We start from the raw sequence: 18,397 nt of genomic DNA, 5'->3' as shown, positions 1-18,397 counted from the left end.
CAGAGAGGGATGGAGGGACAAAGAAAAGGAGGGAGTCATGTTGAAATGCTTGCATGTTTGGCAGCAGCTCGAAATTCTGCCATTATGGTCCAGTTTGCGATTGGGCTCAAGCTTCACCAAGAACTTCAACAAGGGAAACAAAAGACCTCCCTGCCTCTCCATCACGCCATCTGTACATAACCATCCACCTCTGTACGGTGACCCCAACAACAAGCCCCCCAGGGTCAGCAGCTTGGGCCTGGGCCAAGATTTATCCGTCCCTGCCTTCCACTGCCCCTTCCTGGGAGCACCTTCCCACCCTCATAATCCCTCCCTGGTTTGTGTCAGTCTAATGAACAGACTCCTAACTGCAGTCCAGCAAGGGAGCAGATGGATCTCTGCGACGATTTACAGCACAGCACGCGGAGTGAGGAGATGGAGGAGGGAGGAGGACAGTTAAGTTGCAAAGGGGAGTCAAAAAAAGCACTCTCAAAATGTTCTGATATGCCTCACATTTGCACATTTTTCCAATTTATCTCTTATTGAATTAAGGCCTCAGACTGCTGGACGCCTTTAAGGAGAATATACCAGAGGAGGAAGAGAAAGACAAAGTGAGGGAGAGCTATGCGTGTCTGTGCTATTCCTCCTGAAACAGCTTCATCGTGAGAATGATGGTTAATATATGATGATGATGATGATAGTGATGGTGGTGGGAGCACGGCCTACTCTGATGATGCAGTCGCACTGAGACCCCAATTTAATCTTCATGCTACATTTACTGCCAACTTCAGCCAACATGGAAAGTTGAATTTTTTTGTATTTGACCAGTATTTTAAAAGTCTAGAAACGCATCAGTCTATCTGAAGTAGGTTGTCTCTTGATCCAGCACTATCAGCTTGACCTATTGCATTCCCTCTTAACCTATCAGTAAAGTAAGTGAGTAATGTTTTGTTGTTTTGCTATAAAAAAATGGAGGACACTAGCAAGAAAAGCTGTCCTGAAGGGACAATAATGATACCAGAGCTTCTAAGAAGCAGTGTGTGTTTTGGATTCTACACCGTAGACAGCTAGGTAACAATCAAAGGTGAGGCTATTTGTCGCCTTTGTATCATGCAACTCTTAAGATTCTTCTTTGAATTTAGTATTATTTATTTTTAATTGTGAGGGAAAATTTCTATGTTTCCTTATATTGTCATTGTCTGAATACCACTTAAGAGACCAGCTGCACAATATTACAAGTGATGGGGGAATGGGGGTTGGTGCTCCCATCATCTAACAAGTGAATCGATGTGAAAGGAAAGTTTTTAAATTTGACCCTGCTAGTGGTTTCAAAAGGCACCAAGTCTATATTACAAATAATAATAATAATAGATGATCACTTAGCATATAAGTAATTTGGATTTAAGTAATTTTAGGGTTTCTATACACAAGTAAAAAGAAAAAGAAAAGGAGAATAAGAAGCACAAGGGGCCATCTCTTTATAAATTGTCATAAAGTCCATACCTCTCCTGTGGAAGTAGTGCCATGGACCACTCAAGCAAACCCAGTTTGTGGCAAACCACTTGTTGAATGTACCAATGTTCTGGCTGTGGTGAAAGAAGCCAGAGGAGGAAAAATAGTTTGTTCTGTAGGGGTTAGGATAAGCCAGTTCTCCATCTGTGATCATTGTGGTCCAGTTTTCCATCCAAGCTGCCTCTCGGCTCTGTCACAGGGGCACACTCTCAGGTATTATAGGTTTCTACAGCATTCAAGAGTCGCCAATTTCAATTAGGGTCTCAGGGCAAAGGCTTCAGTCATATAATGCAGGCATTGTGTGAGTTGTCCGAGTAATGACAAGAAATTCATAGAATAGAGAATAGAGACTTTCAAAAGAGTAAAAATGTCAAGTTCACAGTTCCATCATTGTGTCAATTGGCCTCAAAAGCAAGAAAGGCACAGAGGAGAGGCCGATCTTTTAAATTCCTTATTTTCTAACATTGATTTCCTTCAGTATTTGGGAAAATACTGTAGGGAAGTAGCACCTTCACTCACCTCTGTAATGATTAAATGTTTTGGGGCGATTTGGTTTGAATTATTAACAGAATTTGAACTTGTCCTCTCCATCAGCATTGAGAAGGTCGATGGTGCACTGTGTGAAGGGCAGCTGTGTTCTGTGCCACTTATACTACAATAAGTTCCAGTGGTTAATGGGATTACGTGTGAGAAATATATCAGGAAAGACAAGCATGAAAAAGAAAAGGTAATTCTACTGAATGCAATAAATGAGGTGTGAAAGATAATAATTTAATACCACTCTTTCAGGTTGGGTAACAATAGAAAGAAAGGAGAATTGTGGATTCAGACATATCCCATTTAGATTTCAGACCCTTGCTGGTGAATCATTCATCATCCATGAGCTTCTTGCCAACTTCAGTGCCAATACTTCCTGAACACTTAGCAGCAGTTGGTAGCAGATTTCTCAGTACCAAAGGGAAAGTCTGGCTCCTAAGTCTAACCCCATTTTCAGACATAAACTCCTGAAATTGAATCCCATTTATAACTTTGACATTTGAAGATTGCAGCAGGAGCTTTTCTGGTCAGACGCGTTCTCAACAACCCAGAAGTCTTCATACCATTTAGGCGCTTTTGTAGAGCCTGCAGGAGGCAGGATGTAACTTTTTTTTGTTTACAGCACATTGACACCAGCATCAGCATGTTTCTGGCCACAGAACTATTGAATATAATTGAACAGTGTTTGTGCACCTTCACTGTTACTTTTCAATCTCAGCTCAGAAAAGTAAAACTGAACCATTCAGCAACAGAATCCATGTTTCTTTCGCCTCAAAATTACAGGCAAAAAAACGATTACGTCTACTAGTTATAGACTAAAAAAAACATGTTGAAGCAGTTGAACACACCCTGAAAAGCAATCTCCCCCAATACTCTACCAGGCGGATTCAGAGATGCACAGACAAGGTCTGGCCTGCATGGTAAAACCAAGAATAAAAGAAAATGAGCTATTGACATTGATCCAATTTTATATGCCAAAGTCAACTAAACTCTAGGTGCAGCGAGTAAAACCTGTCATCACTTGACTTTTGTCAGCGCTCAGAGAAGCAGGAGTGAATTCTCTGTGACATCTTTTCCCCCTTCCTTTTCTTAATTCTTTTCATGCATCTCGCAGTGTTTGAACCGTGCCAACTGGACAAGAACAAGGCTCTCCAGGTTATTGATTTGCATGGTGTCTCTGGTTTGTCCAACAGGAAATTACTTTTCTTCATAAAAGGGAAAAAGGTAGTTAAATTTTTTTTACTTGGTCACTCTTTGGAGGAAATCTGTGCTACGTTAAGTGGCCGAGACAAAGGTCCGGTGGAAACCAGAGGTTATGTGTTGAAGAGTCCCTGAGCCTCAGTGGCGAGTTACTTCTTCCATATGTCCGGTGTTACTCAACATTGGCTACGACGGTTCCTGTGGGAGGGAGCCCTTTCAACCATTCCACGCTAATGGGCTGAAAGAGAGAAAGACTTCAGGGCACCTTTGCTGGTTCGTCTGTGTGGTGTGAGATACAGGAAGGTGGTGGGAGTAGAGACTGGCAGAGGTGGGAATGATTCAACAATGCTGAGAAGAGGAGACAATCAACCTCTCTGTTCCTTCATCCCGTATTGCGCAAAACATATTTAATGCACTAAAGCTGATTCTTTCTTGATATTGTTTTTCATGGAATTCCTCCACATAAGTCTTTGATTTTCTCCATTTGCTTATCCAAGGTGAAGGGGACACTGTCCATCGACACCGCCCGGGGAGAACTACCCGCCCTTTTTAATCAGAGCTCTGACTGTCAATGCCACACATGACTGACAGTGACATTATCAAGCTGAGATGGTTGAGAAGAGACAGGGGTGACCTGTGTGCTTTACCTCTGTCTGTCAATGACATCATCACGACATGAATCTCACATCTGCAACCTAACCTTCAAAATGTGCAAGACAGAAATAGTGTAATGTAAAGCTGTCTTTTCTTATCCTTTAATATCATGTAAATAGTGAAATGTGCTCTCGTGCCAACACAAAGTTACGAAACGCACGTCACCGAGTGGGGAAATGGCAATATCTTCAAAACTTATGCAACAGACTTAGACCAACAGCTGCAATAACAACATGATATACAACAGTAAAACAGAATCAAGAGTGGTCATAAAACATAATTATTTCGGTACAGTTGGGTTTATGTAACTACGTAAAGTCCTCAGCAGCCGTGTTTTTCCATCCTGTTGCTTTTCGGCAGGATCAACTGCAACTGCAGTGATAGAGCAAGGCTCTGGGCCTGGCTGATGATGAAGACAGAAACAGAGGATGTTTCTCCGAGAGCTTCTTCCTTCATTCTTACTCTTCCACGTAAAGGCTGTAAAAGCACTGTTTCATTCCAGTTATCAGTACTGACGTAAATGTTTTATGTACTGTGTGAATAAAGCAAACTACCTTAATAACAAAGATGAAACCCTTTTCTAGTTTATTCTAAATATGAACAGTGTCAAATTTGCCCTTTTTGTGTATCAAGTGTGTGACTCCAGGTATAAGTATGCGTCATTATTAACAGAAAATGTGTTTGTGAAGTCACACTGAATATTATCTGATGAAGCTCCGGGGACCAAAATGTTGTTAATAAAGTCACTAAGAAAGTGTGAAATAAAAATGTGCAATATTCCTTGATATCTTAAAATGTATAAGAGAAAAATGCATTAAATTATGGTATATTTAACCAAAATTTTCACTCTTGCTGCTGTAATACTGCAAATATCCATTTTGTGGGACTAAGACAGGATTATCTTCTCTTATGCTGGAAACCTGTCCAGTATGTACCCCACCTCTTGCCTGATGTCAGCTAGGAATGGCTTCAGCTCCCCTGTGACCCTCAAAAGGACAATCTATAATGAGAAGGATGGAAATGCTGGATGGATGGAAATGCTGGATAAGAATATGTGTAAAGAAATGTCTGTCCCTCTCATGGACTGCAGATTATGCTGGATGACACACCTTGAATTCCTCACAGAGGCTGTATTGCAATAGGTCAAGCGCCTAATTTGGCGCGACCTTGACCAATCGCGAGTCGTTCTCAGCTTTCGATCACTATGTTTCACCCTGTTTATATAGCATCAAATAACAATTTACCAGCCACTAGGGGCTGATCAAGTTGATTCGGCTTCATTTGTGGGGAGCTGTCATGTTGTCCATCTTAGCATAAGGTCTAAGGTCCCTCCTAACAACTTCACAATCTATCATTACTATATGTAAGGAAGAGAAAAGAGGAGCAAATGCAATTAGTCATGATTATTACTATAGTAATGATTACTAAAAGAGCATGGGTATTGCACCTCCAGTCACATCATCCCACTTAATGTATCACCTGACTCGTATACACTGTAGTTCTCTTTCACTACACCTTAATTTCAAATAACACCCTAAGAGTAACAACACAGGGTGCAATGATGACTCAACTTCACACCTCGTGATCGCAACATCAGCTCTCAGTGTTGCCTCAACAAGTTTCCCTGTGTATTAAAACCGTAAGCTCAGTTTTGCATACATGCCTCAGTGAAGGAGCAGGAAGGTTGATCCCAGGGTAACCGAGCCCCTGGCTGGGAGGCATCTGAGCCAAATGTGATTCGACAAGGCCTAGAACTCCGGGGTCATGCCGCAGTGAGGAACATGTGTCCCTGCGAGTGAAGGCCTTGTTGCTCCCTCAGCCAGTCAACATTTTCCAGTTTGTGCAACAAATCCTAATGAGGCTATCCTCTGTGGGGGGAGCCAGGCTCCTGTCTGTGGAGATTTGTCTGCAGAGCTAAACAACCAGGGAAAGATGCAGTGAAGCGACGTGCTCGCTCACACTCTCACTCTCCGTTTCGTACACACACTAACCAAGACTAATGAGGTGAGGGAAGCCAAACTGTTCTGCAGGCCGGTTCAAGGCAAGGGATTACAAATGTCTTCACGCAACGAAATCAAGGCTAGAAGAAAAATCAAGCAGAATGATGGCCCCATGACAGAATACAGTGCATATTTGGTTAAGCTGCTTGCAGTATGGGAAGACTCAGTATGGTGAGAGTCTGATAGTAAGTCCTCAGTTTGTTCAGTTCATGAGTTGGGTTTTATAGCTGTGACATTAAACGAGTTTAACACGGCAATTATCAGATAGGCCTGTGGAATAATATTCAAGTATACTGGACATAAATGTCAAAACCGAATATGGAAGAGTTTCCATCTGTGGTTGGTATTCCTACAAACTAAATACAGGCCAGCATAACGTACCGAGAGGAGACAGCAGGAGAGAAAAAGGGTCGATGTTCAAAGCCATTCCCATGTTTCTGATCCGTCTTTGGGGTCAGTCCACCTGAACCACATTAATTCCTGTTCTCTCTCTGTGCCTCTTCCTTTTCCTTAGGAAATCTGTAGAGGTAATGCTTTGTAGCAAAGCTCAGTTTAAAAGTCACATTGCCATATGTTACTATGATACACTCTGACAACTCTATTGGTCGCAGTCCACTTCTTTTTCCGGGGGGGTGGAGGTGAAATAAAATAGTGGCACTAATGCGCAGCACCTGTTCCTTGTCGGCATCCGTCACTATATCAAATATACAAACAATGACAGCTGTGGTGATATGGCGAGGCTGTGGGCCAGGCTGATGCAACAGAACGAGCCAGGGGTCGTTTCTTCAAGCACTTGTATTCACACAGGGTGGAGAGACCCTCTCTGGGTCAGATAGCTGAAAGCAGAGTGCAGTGGCCAGAGCCTGTAAAATTTCACATGTGGTTTCTGAGGAGCAGCAGGCGCTATCGATTTCTTTAATCTAAAGCCGGGACCCCGACAGGAAAAAGGGCCTATGGGGGCCGCCTGCTTTCAATTACGAGGTCCGTAAAGACATTGAGATAGGGGCTGATGTGATGGATGGTCGGTGAAATGCCATGATGGGGTCCATGCCTCTGTCTGCTTAGGCTCCAGCCTGCCTGGTGGGATCATCTACAGGCCAGAGACACACCCCAACCTTAAATCCAGGGGTGTAATCAAAAAGTAGAAGGATTAGGCTTGAGTATCGAGGATTTGCCCATATGCATCTTCACAGCTGAGTGGCATTTAAAATGTCTTGTCAGTGAGATAATCAGAACTGACAATCACATAAAAAAAAATGGGTGGGGAAGAGATACCCCAAAACAAAATTGTTTGAAGGGATAAATGAGGACAAGAAAACTAGAGAGAACAAGAGACCTGTGGCTGTACTTCTGATCAAGGGATTCATTCTTCAATGGGAAGAGATAAAAAAGAAGGGCGTGGCGACTGGAGCCTGAACTTCGCCTAAATAATTTCCAGTAAATTACACAGTATGCATGTGTGAGTGCATGAGTCAGAAGTCATCTTGTGGTTCAGACACTTAGTTTGGAGTAAAAACATCTATTTTCAGCTCACAGGGAACATGAAACTCACTTATACACCACACTGTTTTAGTTAGTCATCACTTTATTTGTCCTTGCTAGCTACTGGGTTTTAAGACAGACATGAAATGCAGAGGACGTGTAAATACGATCAGTTCCTTTCCACTTCCTTTTATATTAACTGTTTTTGGCATCTCCACCAAAACTCCACTAAAGCTGTTTATCCTTCACTTACTGACTTGAGAATATAACTCAAAGCAGGACAAGCTGCACTAAATTAAACTGCAATAACAACGAGTTATGATATCTTATTCCCCGTGTAATTTTATTTCAGTGTATTGGTTATTAAGTTGGATTTCTTATGTCGTAAATTAAATCATGTATATTTTATGTGCACTGAACATCTATGTTAAATATGTAAAGTTCCAGTCAAATACAGGGCAAAAGCAGCTGCTGTGTCACAAGCTGTGTGTGTAACTTTAATAAAAGTCTATAAATCATAATGAAATCCTACATGGATGATGAGCTTAAAAGAAAACTACAATCATGAGCAAGCTAGTTACATTTCTGGGAGTAAATAAATAAAATTAATTCCTTGTTATTCATGGCCGCATATAGACCATTAACCACTTCCTTGCATTATACAATGCTTTCCGTCAGAACTTCTAGTCTCTGTTACTTGCTGATATTTATTCTTTAGCTCACTGTTTGAAATTAAAAACTGGATTTTTTTTTAGTATTTAACAAAGTTCAAATGCAACACTTGTAATTGGACCAATCACACAAGAAAATACATTTTAAGACTGTATCTTGATGATTGTGTTATTTCACAGCGAAGCAGTTAACAAGTCGTGGTGTTTCATCTTGAGTTGATCCATCCTTGTTACTTGAATCCCACATCAAGTCAAAATGTCAGCTTTCACCATCTCTACATCAAAGCCGGAATCTGCCTGTTTATCTCATTCATTTGCTCACATCTCAGCCGGACTTGATTAGCACATTTTCCTCCACTCCGGCCAAACAGTCCTCCATCAATAGATCATAACCAAAACCAGAAAACTTGATCACAACACAACAATCTGATCGCTCTCCTTTAAATTACAGAAAGAAGCATTCTCAAGTCATGTAGCGAGCTGTGAAAGGGGGCAGATACCAACAAAGCCCATGTGCACATTTTAATAAGCTTTATTACTTTAAATATGTATACATCAAACGGTTTGGCTACCATTTTTTCTATACAGCAAATCTTCTCACAGGGTTGGACAATCCTGCCAAGCCAGGACTACAGCTTTGAAATTTGAGTCCTGGATTGGATTTCATTCGTACTGAGATCTAAATATTTATCTCAGACTGATCTAAATCCATGTCTTTGACAGGCCTGATAGTGAAAGGCTTTGTCTCCTCGGAGCTAGGAGAACATCTCTCCCTCTGTCTTTCAGTGGATGTGACCTGCTGGCCTGTCAGCACCAAAACAGACACAAATCCAAACTGTGTAGCAGTTTGAAGTCTCTACGAAGACAGACAGAGATTAGGCATGCCGGTGCCATGGTCCACAAGATCCACCAGCGTCTCCATGCCTCAGCTCAACATCAAAGAGTGCGGTGCAACAGTTTGAATGATAGACAGCGAGTGTGCAGTCATGCCTCCAGTGGCAACAAGTCCCGGCCCGATTAACCTCGGTGCCACCCCGAGGAGGGAGAGCAGAGGATACAGCTCATGGCAGGGCAAGATAAATTACAGTACCAACAACTGCACATCAGACACCGGACAAAGAGTCACTGAGGGCATGCAGCAATTTGATGGCTCAATTCCTCACCTCCAGTTTGAGGCAATTTACAGCCAAAGTTACACAAGGTTTGACCTCTGCCTGTTTGAATGGACTATTTGCTTGGCCTGTGCTAATGCATGTTGCAGTTTTCTTTTTGAAGCCCTTTTCAGACATGTGAAGTCCTGTGAAGGAACTCAAGAGAATTGTGTCCGGCCCCTCACTCGAAAACGATGAACTCATCAGATTCTGTGGACCTTCGGCTAACTGTGTACTAGGGGGCCAGGCAGAGAAAGTCCGCAGAAACTGTGGAGGCTCTCCGGATTTCAGTGCATGTCTGAAAGCAGCTTAAAACTGTCAAAGTGACCAATAGTAATTGAGCTGTAGCAAGTGAAGTTGTTGTTTCTGTTCCCCTGAAGGGGCCCATTGTTGTGATCTCCTCATCACTTACAGGTATAAGTCCTGACTCCCGACTTATTTCTAAACAAGAAATGTATTTTCAGATTGTTCGAGCAGTCCCTCACTTTTCCTTGACTGCCACTGCTCAGGGGAACATTTGCCTCGACTAAACACCAGCAGTTACAACCAGGAAAGATTACACCATATTCTCAGCAGATGGACAAAAGACGATTCAGACCAGGGGTTACAGCGCAGATGACACATGGGATTCATTCTGAGGCAGCGGGAAAGAATACTGATGTCGTCAGTAAAAGGCAGGAGTGGTAAATGGAGTAAAAGGAAACAAAGAAAGAATGATAACGGCTGGTGCAGACAATAGCAATTTTGTGAACTCTTATTTTCTTCCATGAGTATGTATTCTGCTGAAGGTAGCGGATTTTACAGACACATCTAGGCCACATGAGCAAGAGGAAGCATCATAAAAGCTTCCAACATCAAAACGTATAATAATATAAGAAAGAACTGGAGTTTGGTTTTAGCATACTTTTTGATGAATGCTGACACAAAGATAGAACAAAGACTGATATAGAAACAAAATGACCGGCTTACGAAAAGGCCAGCTCTATGGGAAAAGTTGTCCAGATGGAGATGGGCCAAAAATGAGATGGCAGGCAGCTGTTGAAGCCAGCTGTCCTGGCCAGTTGTTCATAAGAGGTGGGAGGCCAGGATGGAGGGATTCAGAGACATTTGGGATGAGAGGGGGCATGGATATAACAATGAGGGATGACAGGGAGGGAGGAAAAGTGAAAAAAACTCATTTGATTTAAAAGGAAAAGGTGTGTGTTCAGTGGGGCAGAGTCGATTTAGGGTGCAACACATTTATCTGTAGACATCACAGGGCCCAGACTTGGCTGTGTTCTACGTTGCAGCTTTTTTAAATCGCAGAATGTGGACAAATGTCTGCTGTGTGAATAATCTCCACTTCCTTGCTGTTGCATTAAAAAACCAACAAATCACAGCAGATCAATTTGACATAAACAACGTATCCGTTTCCTTGAGCGGCAGTAGAATAAATATTGCACTAAAATAGTATGTTGTACAAGCCATTGCTATCTAAGTAATAACACTTTCATGGCTAAAATACCAAATGAGTCTATTGATTAGATTAGATTTATTATCAAGCCTTTAGTCTCCTCTCAATCTGTATAAGTATGTCTAAATATACACAGTGCTGGCTAATTGCTGCATGAAAGCCTTCATCACTCCGGTGGCCCATTAGTGATCAGGAGTCTAATACTGCTGATGGTGCATGGCAGCATATTAATTGGAGGTATTACCATGCTTGACTCCTCTCTTTACTGTAATCACAGGATCAAATAAGGATTTACAGCCACTTCAGACTTTAATGCCGTATTAAATGTAACATTAAACCTTGCATAATGACATGCAGGTAGTTCAAATGGGCATCCAACTAATCAAAGATTATTGACATACGAATTAGCCACCATGTTGACTTTAAGTTAGCACTGAGCTCGATAGAATTGTTAACAGTGCAATGGAGAACTTTTTCTCTTAACATCCAACATGAAATCTCAAGAGGGGCGTCTCACAGGAAAAGCCTCAGGACATTTTGGACCACTGGGGCTGATGTTATAATATCAAGCCTAATGGTGCCCCCTGGTGGCCTTTCCTTGAGTAGACAAGCAGCTTCCAAGAGGATAGAGAAGTATCATAAAGCCAGCAAAGCCTAGCTGCAGGCTATACAAATACTCCCAATGGTTTGCCACTGTTGATCTCTAAAAACCATCAGTAAAAACCCAGATCACACACTTTCAAATTTCACATATGGACAGGCTAACCATGGTGCTCCCAACATATGGCTAAGGGCGGTTTGTGTATAATTTGTTGATGTATGCTGCTCCAATGCATATACACTCGGTTTGGAACATTATATGGGAAGCATCCTTCATGGTCGTGGGTGTTTGAGGTGTGGGAAATGTTTTGCTCCAGAAGCTTACTGTAAATTCTTGAGATGAGTTCTCTGTGTTTCCAAGCGTTTCCAGCAGCAACGTGACGAACACACCTGACAGCCTCCGAGGAACTCTGATAAGAGGAAAGTTATTTGGAATTAACATTGCGCAAGCCAAGATTATACAACATATGGGTGGACTTGACCTTTCACAATAAAACTTGATGAAGGAAACTGTCAGAGATGGGAACAGACCTTTATAATGTTAAAAACAAAAAAATATTAATCAACAAATTAAAAGAAAAGAGAAAGACATCGACACACAGTTTACAAGTTTTTTTTTCTGTACCCATTGACCTGGTGCTCTTTGCCTTTTCATTTTCCACTTCGGTTTCTGAAAACAGTTTTATTGGCTCGGAAGCTGCTGGCCACGTTCATATGATGTTGAGCGGCTATAAGTACTGGATTAGTTTGCTAATGCTCGTGAGAGAAACACTTACGCGACAAACCAACGACGCCAAGTGCAAAGTCCAAACCCGCCGGGAATTTAAGATCTCCTTAGTTTTTCCATAAACAAGTCATTGCTCCTTAAACCACTTTGACTGACACTGCTGTTCTGTTGCTGTGTGATTGAATGGAGTGAAGGATTTGTGTCATGGTGCCGTACACCACAGCATTAAAAAGTGAAAGTCAGTGGTTAGGTCTGGCTTGGTAATGGTCACCAAATTTCTCACCAATCATATCATATCAGGTTCAGAGAGGTCAGACCACTAACACTGACTTCAATATTTGCAATGTCGCCCGTCAGGAGGCCGCTGAACATCTAACAGAGGCTTTAAAATGAAAAGGACTGACAGAATAGAGTTTTGAGGTGAACGGTCTGAAGGCCTCTGCAGGAGTGCTTTAGGTTGGATGCTTTTGTTTTGGTAGTTGTCCTAAGGTGAACCTTGAGAGTCTCCAACCTAATGAGGATAATGGGCAAACATTGACATGACTTGGACTGCAATCTACTCGCTCCCACACGGTTTGATACTGAAATGTTTCTGCTGCAGTTTTTAGGTTTATACGTCCACATGTAAATTAGACCAAGAATATTCTCCATCGACAGATCCATGTTGTAATAAACTCATATACAGTATTCAAGTAAGAGCAACGGAAGCTTATTCACCGCTTTGATCACTAATTGGAAATTCAACCATATTTCATCAGATATCTGTGCAGATTTTTCTTCATCATTGCTGATTATAACTAAGGTGAAAAACATGAGGCTCGGAATAGAATAATATGAGGATTAAACAGCAGGGGTTTAAAGAAATGGCTATATATATATATATATAGATATATATATATATATATATATTGGGAAATGGAGGTGTTGTACAGATAATTGCTTCAGTAATAAAGAGTTGTCTGACACTTCCCTCCCCTGCAAACACGACTCCAACAGGCAGGTGTTCAAACACACAAGTTGAGCAACTACTCTTTAAAACCCAGGACAAACTACAGGCACAACACATGGAGAGAAGCCGTTTTCATTCATGAACTCCGGAGATGATCCAGAGTTCAGAGCACCGGATCTGTCCATTGGGTGATGTTTGAGAGACAACTTTGAGCAAACTAACAAAGAAAAAACTGACTTAGCGCAGCCACAACTAAAAGAGCCATTACAAACCAGCGTGGGTGTTAAATGCAGCAGTTTCTTCTGACTTTTTACTGTGAGTTTCGTGCTGGAGCGTGTTTTGCAGCGAAAGATGGCGTTATCACCCCAGCTTCGGCCTTACGTCAAATCACAGCTGACCCTCTCACTTCCCCCCGCTAGCGTAAACCCTTCATAACACTGAAGCTCTGCGTGTATCTGCTGGAAGACGAAGCCTCCTCCCTCCTGACATGTTCAGCAGCCACACAAACCCACACTCTGCGGTTTGCTCCGGCCGAGCTGCAGCTAAGTTGGCGTTAGCCGGCGGACGCTGCTAAGCTAACCTCCCCTCCCCGGTCAAAACAGCTGGCTAAACAATAGCGGTCTGCTCGCTGCTTTCTGTGCGGGTACTCACATGAGCCCGGAGCCGCTGTGAAGGCGATAGAGCACACGGTGAGAACTTCCAGAAGAACACACACGTCTCCCTGCTCCTGCGCTGTGGTTTTTCCTTCTTGCCGGATGCTGATGTATCCACTACACAAGCATCAAACCATGTTGAGTGGGCAGCTGCGCACTGACGACTTGTTCTCACTCCACTGCCCTTAGGAGCTTTCTGGAAAACGTAGGGAACTTGATAGGGCCATAGGAGGGAACAGTGGTCCCTAACCTCTCATCCCCTCCTGTACTCTGTGGAGTGGGGAAGTATGATTATGTTATTCCAGTGGTTTTCATTATGATGAAGCAAATAACGCATACGGATGTTTTATTAAGTGGCCTGAATACACCTTTAAATGACTACAAGCCTAAGTCATTTGTTTGGTTAGCTGTAAACAAAGTTCTTTAGAGAGTCCACTAATAAAACAACATATGTGTTCGTATAACTATTAAAAATAAACAACATCCATACGACTCCTATCTTCTTTTAGTGTGTGTGAAGTAATTTATATGTTTTTTATTATTATAATGTACTCTGGATACATTGGAAAAAAAAATGTATTTCTTGCACGTTAATGTTTGTCAGGTATATGTAATAATAATAGTATACATTTAGTAATACATGGGAATAAAAACAACACATAACAAAACAAAAATAAAAAATATAACATGAAAGAAACTATTCAAATCAAACAACATCCATTAAAGGAAGGGATGGTCATTTGTTTTTCCTGAACCTGTTTGTTGTTGGTAGAGGTTTCTGGAAATTTGTAGGGAACTTAGAAAGGCCCTTTAGAGGGACAGTGTACCATAGACTCTTATCTTCTTTTAGTCTGTGTAGTGATACAGTAATGTAATATTATTTCAGGAGTTTTTGTTTTCATTCAATAACTATTAAAACAAATAACATCCGCTAACGGTAGGGTGGATAACTTATTTCTGAAACCTTCTATCTTTTATGTTAAAATCCTTTTCACATCCTGATAATATAAATAAAATTGTCTTGGAAAAAAAACTAAAAAGCCAACGTCTGGTCCTCAGAGTATCGTAGTAAACCCAATTTCACTGGGTCCAAATGAAATGATTGGTCAACTTCTCTCTCTGTCATGAACCGACCTGCTCATGACCGGAGTCTTCAGCCAGAGAGGCACAGGTGAGACCCAAGACATTCACTTTGCAACTTCTTATTTATGTGCCCTGACACATAAATGCAAAAGGAACATTGTAAGTCAGAGTTCCCCGAAGTTGTACTCCACACAAAGCTACACAGACACAGTCACAGACAAGTCGGCTTTCAGCAGTTGTCAAGCAGTGCACATTCATGTGTTTTGGGGGCGTAGCTTTGACAAAAGAGTTGATAGCAGAGGGTGGGATGTATCGGCTGCCTATTTTTAAAGTGTCTCTGGCTAAATTTTCCAGGATTACCAACCCTAGCTTTAAAACCAGTTAAAGATCAATGATTTAAAAAGAGGTAACTTTCTGACTGATCTAATCCCATCTGGCAAGGCGTTCAGAGCCTCAGGGCCCTGATGACGGTTAGTAGCTCCGTGATATAACTGGGGGCCAGACCGTACTGAGCTTTAAAAGTTATTGAAAGGAACAAATTGAAAATAATTGAAAATTTTACATAGTGTTGGATAAAATGCGAGCAGCAGCATTGTGCATGAGCTGAGGCGGAGACACGATTGACTGGTAAATGTCAATAGTGCATGGCAGTAGTGCAGGAGTGTGAAGACAAAGGAGTGAATAAGTGTTTCTGGTTCAGCAAAAGACAGAGCTGATTTGGTTTTTGCTATATTTCTCATGTGAAAGTAATAAGATTTAATAAGTAACAAGAATGATATATCCTTCTTTGTGGTACTCACAACAACCAGTTACCAGCCTTGATTTAGGAACTACTAGCAAGTGTTGGTTGGAAGATTGTAGTTTACAGCTTGGAGCATGGGTGAGACGCTTTGTGATACAACTGGGGGCTAGACCGTACTATAAATCAGTGGTTACAAATTCATAAAGGCCACCGGAGAAAAAAGGAGGAACAGAAAGGAACAACTGAAAAAACATTCCAGTTTTGACAGACAGACATTACTGCTGCTACGTGATGCTGTACTTCATGTTCTTCAATAATATATATGGCAGTAATATATGGCAGCCGCTGCACGTGCACATTTTCTGTCATCATAGATTCTCTCTATAACACAGAGGAGAGCTCGGAATTCCTGTGAGACTTCAGAGACTCACTCTTCCAGCCCAAGGCCAAAGAAAACCAATATAATACATCACACTGCAGCAATAATGTTTGCATATATGAAACCACATAAAAGCTTCACATTGAACTCAGGTTCAGAGAATGAACAATGATATTCATTTGAAGCGTATCATCCACCCGTAGGCTTGCAGGAGAAAAGAAAGAAATAAAAACTCCTTTAACCAACAATATTCCTGAAAACCCCCCAATTATCAAAGTTTCACATCATATCGGGGGCAATCTAGTTTTGTTTTAAAAACATCAAGTGCTAAGAGCAAAACCTTCACATATATAAATGTTTTGTCTGACAAAAAAACAACGCTTGTTATTGAAAAGACTCACATGTCAACAGGGACATAACGGTCTGTCACTTTATTCAGGAAAAGCAAGTGTTTCATGGACAGATATGGCAATTGTCATCAAACAAACATCACAGCATACACACATTAATGTTTCTCAAAATAAAGAGTTGATAGCACAGCTAGTTATCATTGATGGCATTTAGATATAATCAGGTTGACGGAGCCTTCTCAACAGCGGCCCCCTCACTCTGACCCCATTCAATCAATGTGTAATGACGTCATGTTTTTATGTTTAGTGTGTCTTTCTTTTAACTCCATGTAAAGTGTCTTTGAGTTCCTTAAAAAGCGTGACGCAAATAAAATGTATTATCATTATTATAAAAATATATATATTTTGAGTTGAAGAAATCTCATTTGATTCGTCCATTGAACAGCTTTGATTGAAGTGGAGAAACAAACTGTAAAAAGAACATAACAAATCCCCATAAATATCCTTCTACTGCACATACAGCCTTTAACTGTATTTCTGCCCCACATCTACACTGATGTATAGTCATTTAATTTTTAAAATCCATAAATGATAACCCCAGGGGGTATATATCTTTACAGTACATGATGCCAAATATACAAACTGATTCATTCATTCTCCTCTGATCCTTTTTTTGGGACAATAGTTGTCACATGGGGGCAGTATGGCTGCTAGGCTGTACAGTAAATCGTACAGATTCTGCATAGCAGCATTCACACCTCGCTTACAGAATGTGTGGTGTTCCATTCTGAGTGGAAGCTATAGTGCCTCTCATACAGCAGACTGTAAATATGGCATCATAAGCACCTTTTATAAGAGTCCATTACGAATAATGCATGACAGTTAGGTCGCAGACGCCTGCTCTAACAGCATTAATATTAATCATATTCTACTTTGCAATACAAATGTTTTCCAATGCGTCTGACCACTGTCGCTGAGGCAGATAATAGGGCCGACCATCTTGTTCAAAAGCTCTTTGTGTAGTCAAATGAGAGTAGAGCACTTGTCAGTCACTTCTGGCCTGCTCTGATTTACCCAGCATGACCTCTGGATCAAACTGTGCATTTACAAATAATGATTATTTATAGAAATTTACCCTGACACAAAAAAACAGCTTATTAGCTCATCCCATAACAGTAATTTTAAGAATAAATTGTTTATCTCAGCCGCAAAACAAGCAACAACATAGTGTCACCTCACTTGTTTTTCTGGAGATTGATCATAATTGCAACAGCTCTGCGGAGGCGAAGCAGGTGCTGGCTGAAATGAAGCAGAAACAGTACAGAAAAAACAAATAGGAGGGGTTAACTTAAACGGGCTGTGGTTTTCAGTTGAAATGTCTGATTGTTACGTAATGCTAAATAAGCCACCTGCACCCATTTACTCTGCAGAATTAAGCCCTTTTTCATTTCTCCTTATTGCTTCCTGCTATACCCAGCTGAGTATACACAGCTTGGCTCAGCACACCGGAAACTTTAAGCATTAAAATAAAATATGTTAATGGTCTTGTATGTTTGCAAGGATTGTAATATAGCAGGGTCTAGTCTCTAGAAAATTCTCCACATGATTGCTCACACCTTACACATTATTCATCTGCAAAAATGAGCTGTTGTAGGTGTGGTGCCCTGCTGGGGCAGCGGTTCCATCTTTTTACAGTTGCTTATCCAGGCTTGATAATATCCATTACTTTCTTACATTATGAGGCCTAAAAAACATGGGTTAACCCTAACCCATAAAGGGGCCTCAATTTAACACAAGCCATTTTTAACAAATAACTCCCGAGAATGTTCACAGACTTGGGTCCAAACTTTCTGCAGACTTTAACTGTCACACACAAACAACGCAGCTCCCGTTCGCAAAAAGTATAACAAATCCTCCCGTGGATTCAGATGAGAGGAGGAGCTGCAGACAGAGGCAGGATCGAGCATATGTGTCTACAGCACATTGAGGCTGACGTCGGTTCTTACCACCAAAAGCTCTCTGGACATCTGTGTCCTCTACGTGTATGGCTCCGCTTTTTCATTCTTTGTTTTGTTTTGCGTTTCAGAAGCGTCAGCACTCCCCCAAAAAAACTTGCTTGCAGTGAATCCTGCAGAGGACCTCCTGCTGTGTGTTCACATTGGCTCCTCGGAGTTTCTTCAGACTTTATACTAGGGGGCCAGGTGGAGAGAGACCGCTGAAACGAGGACATGCTTTTAATCCCTATGGTTGGCTTGATTACTACAATTTCAATTTA

The 18,397-nt window shown here is 41.4% G+C and overlaps 1 protein-coding gene across 1 annotated transcript in view; it reads right to left on the bottom strand.

Moving 5' to 3' along the window:
• The window catches only part of disp1 (dispatched homolog 1 (Drosophila)), an 84,359-nt gene extending 70,707 nt beyond the window's left edge, over positions 1–13,652 (bottom strand). The window contains exons 1-2 of the mRNA XM_061092018.1: positions 13,567–13,652; positions 11,565–11,649 (exon numbers count right to left, since the gene is read on the bottom strand). The gene's annotated coding sequence lies outside the window, so the exon portion shown is untranslated. The remainder of the gene's footprint in view (positions 1–11,564; positions 11,650–13,566) is intronic.
• Between the last annotated feature and the right edge of the window lie 4,745 nt (positions 13,653–18,397).

The sequence above is a fragment of the Limanda limanda genome, chromosome 18, assembly GCF_963576545.1.
Source record: "Limanda limanda chromosome 18, fLimLim1.1, whole genome shotgun sequence".
NCBI classification, from domain to species: Eukaryota; Metazoa; Chordata; class Actinopteri; order Pleuronectiformes; family Pleuronectidae; genus Limanda; species Limanda limanda.
Note: the sequence above shows the minus strand (reverse complement) of the source record. Positions and strands in the feature narration are given on the sequence as shown.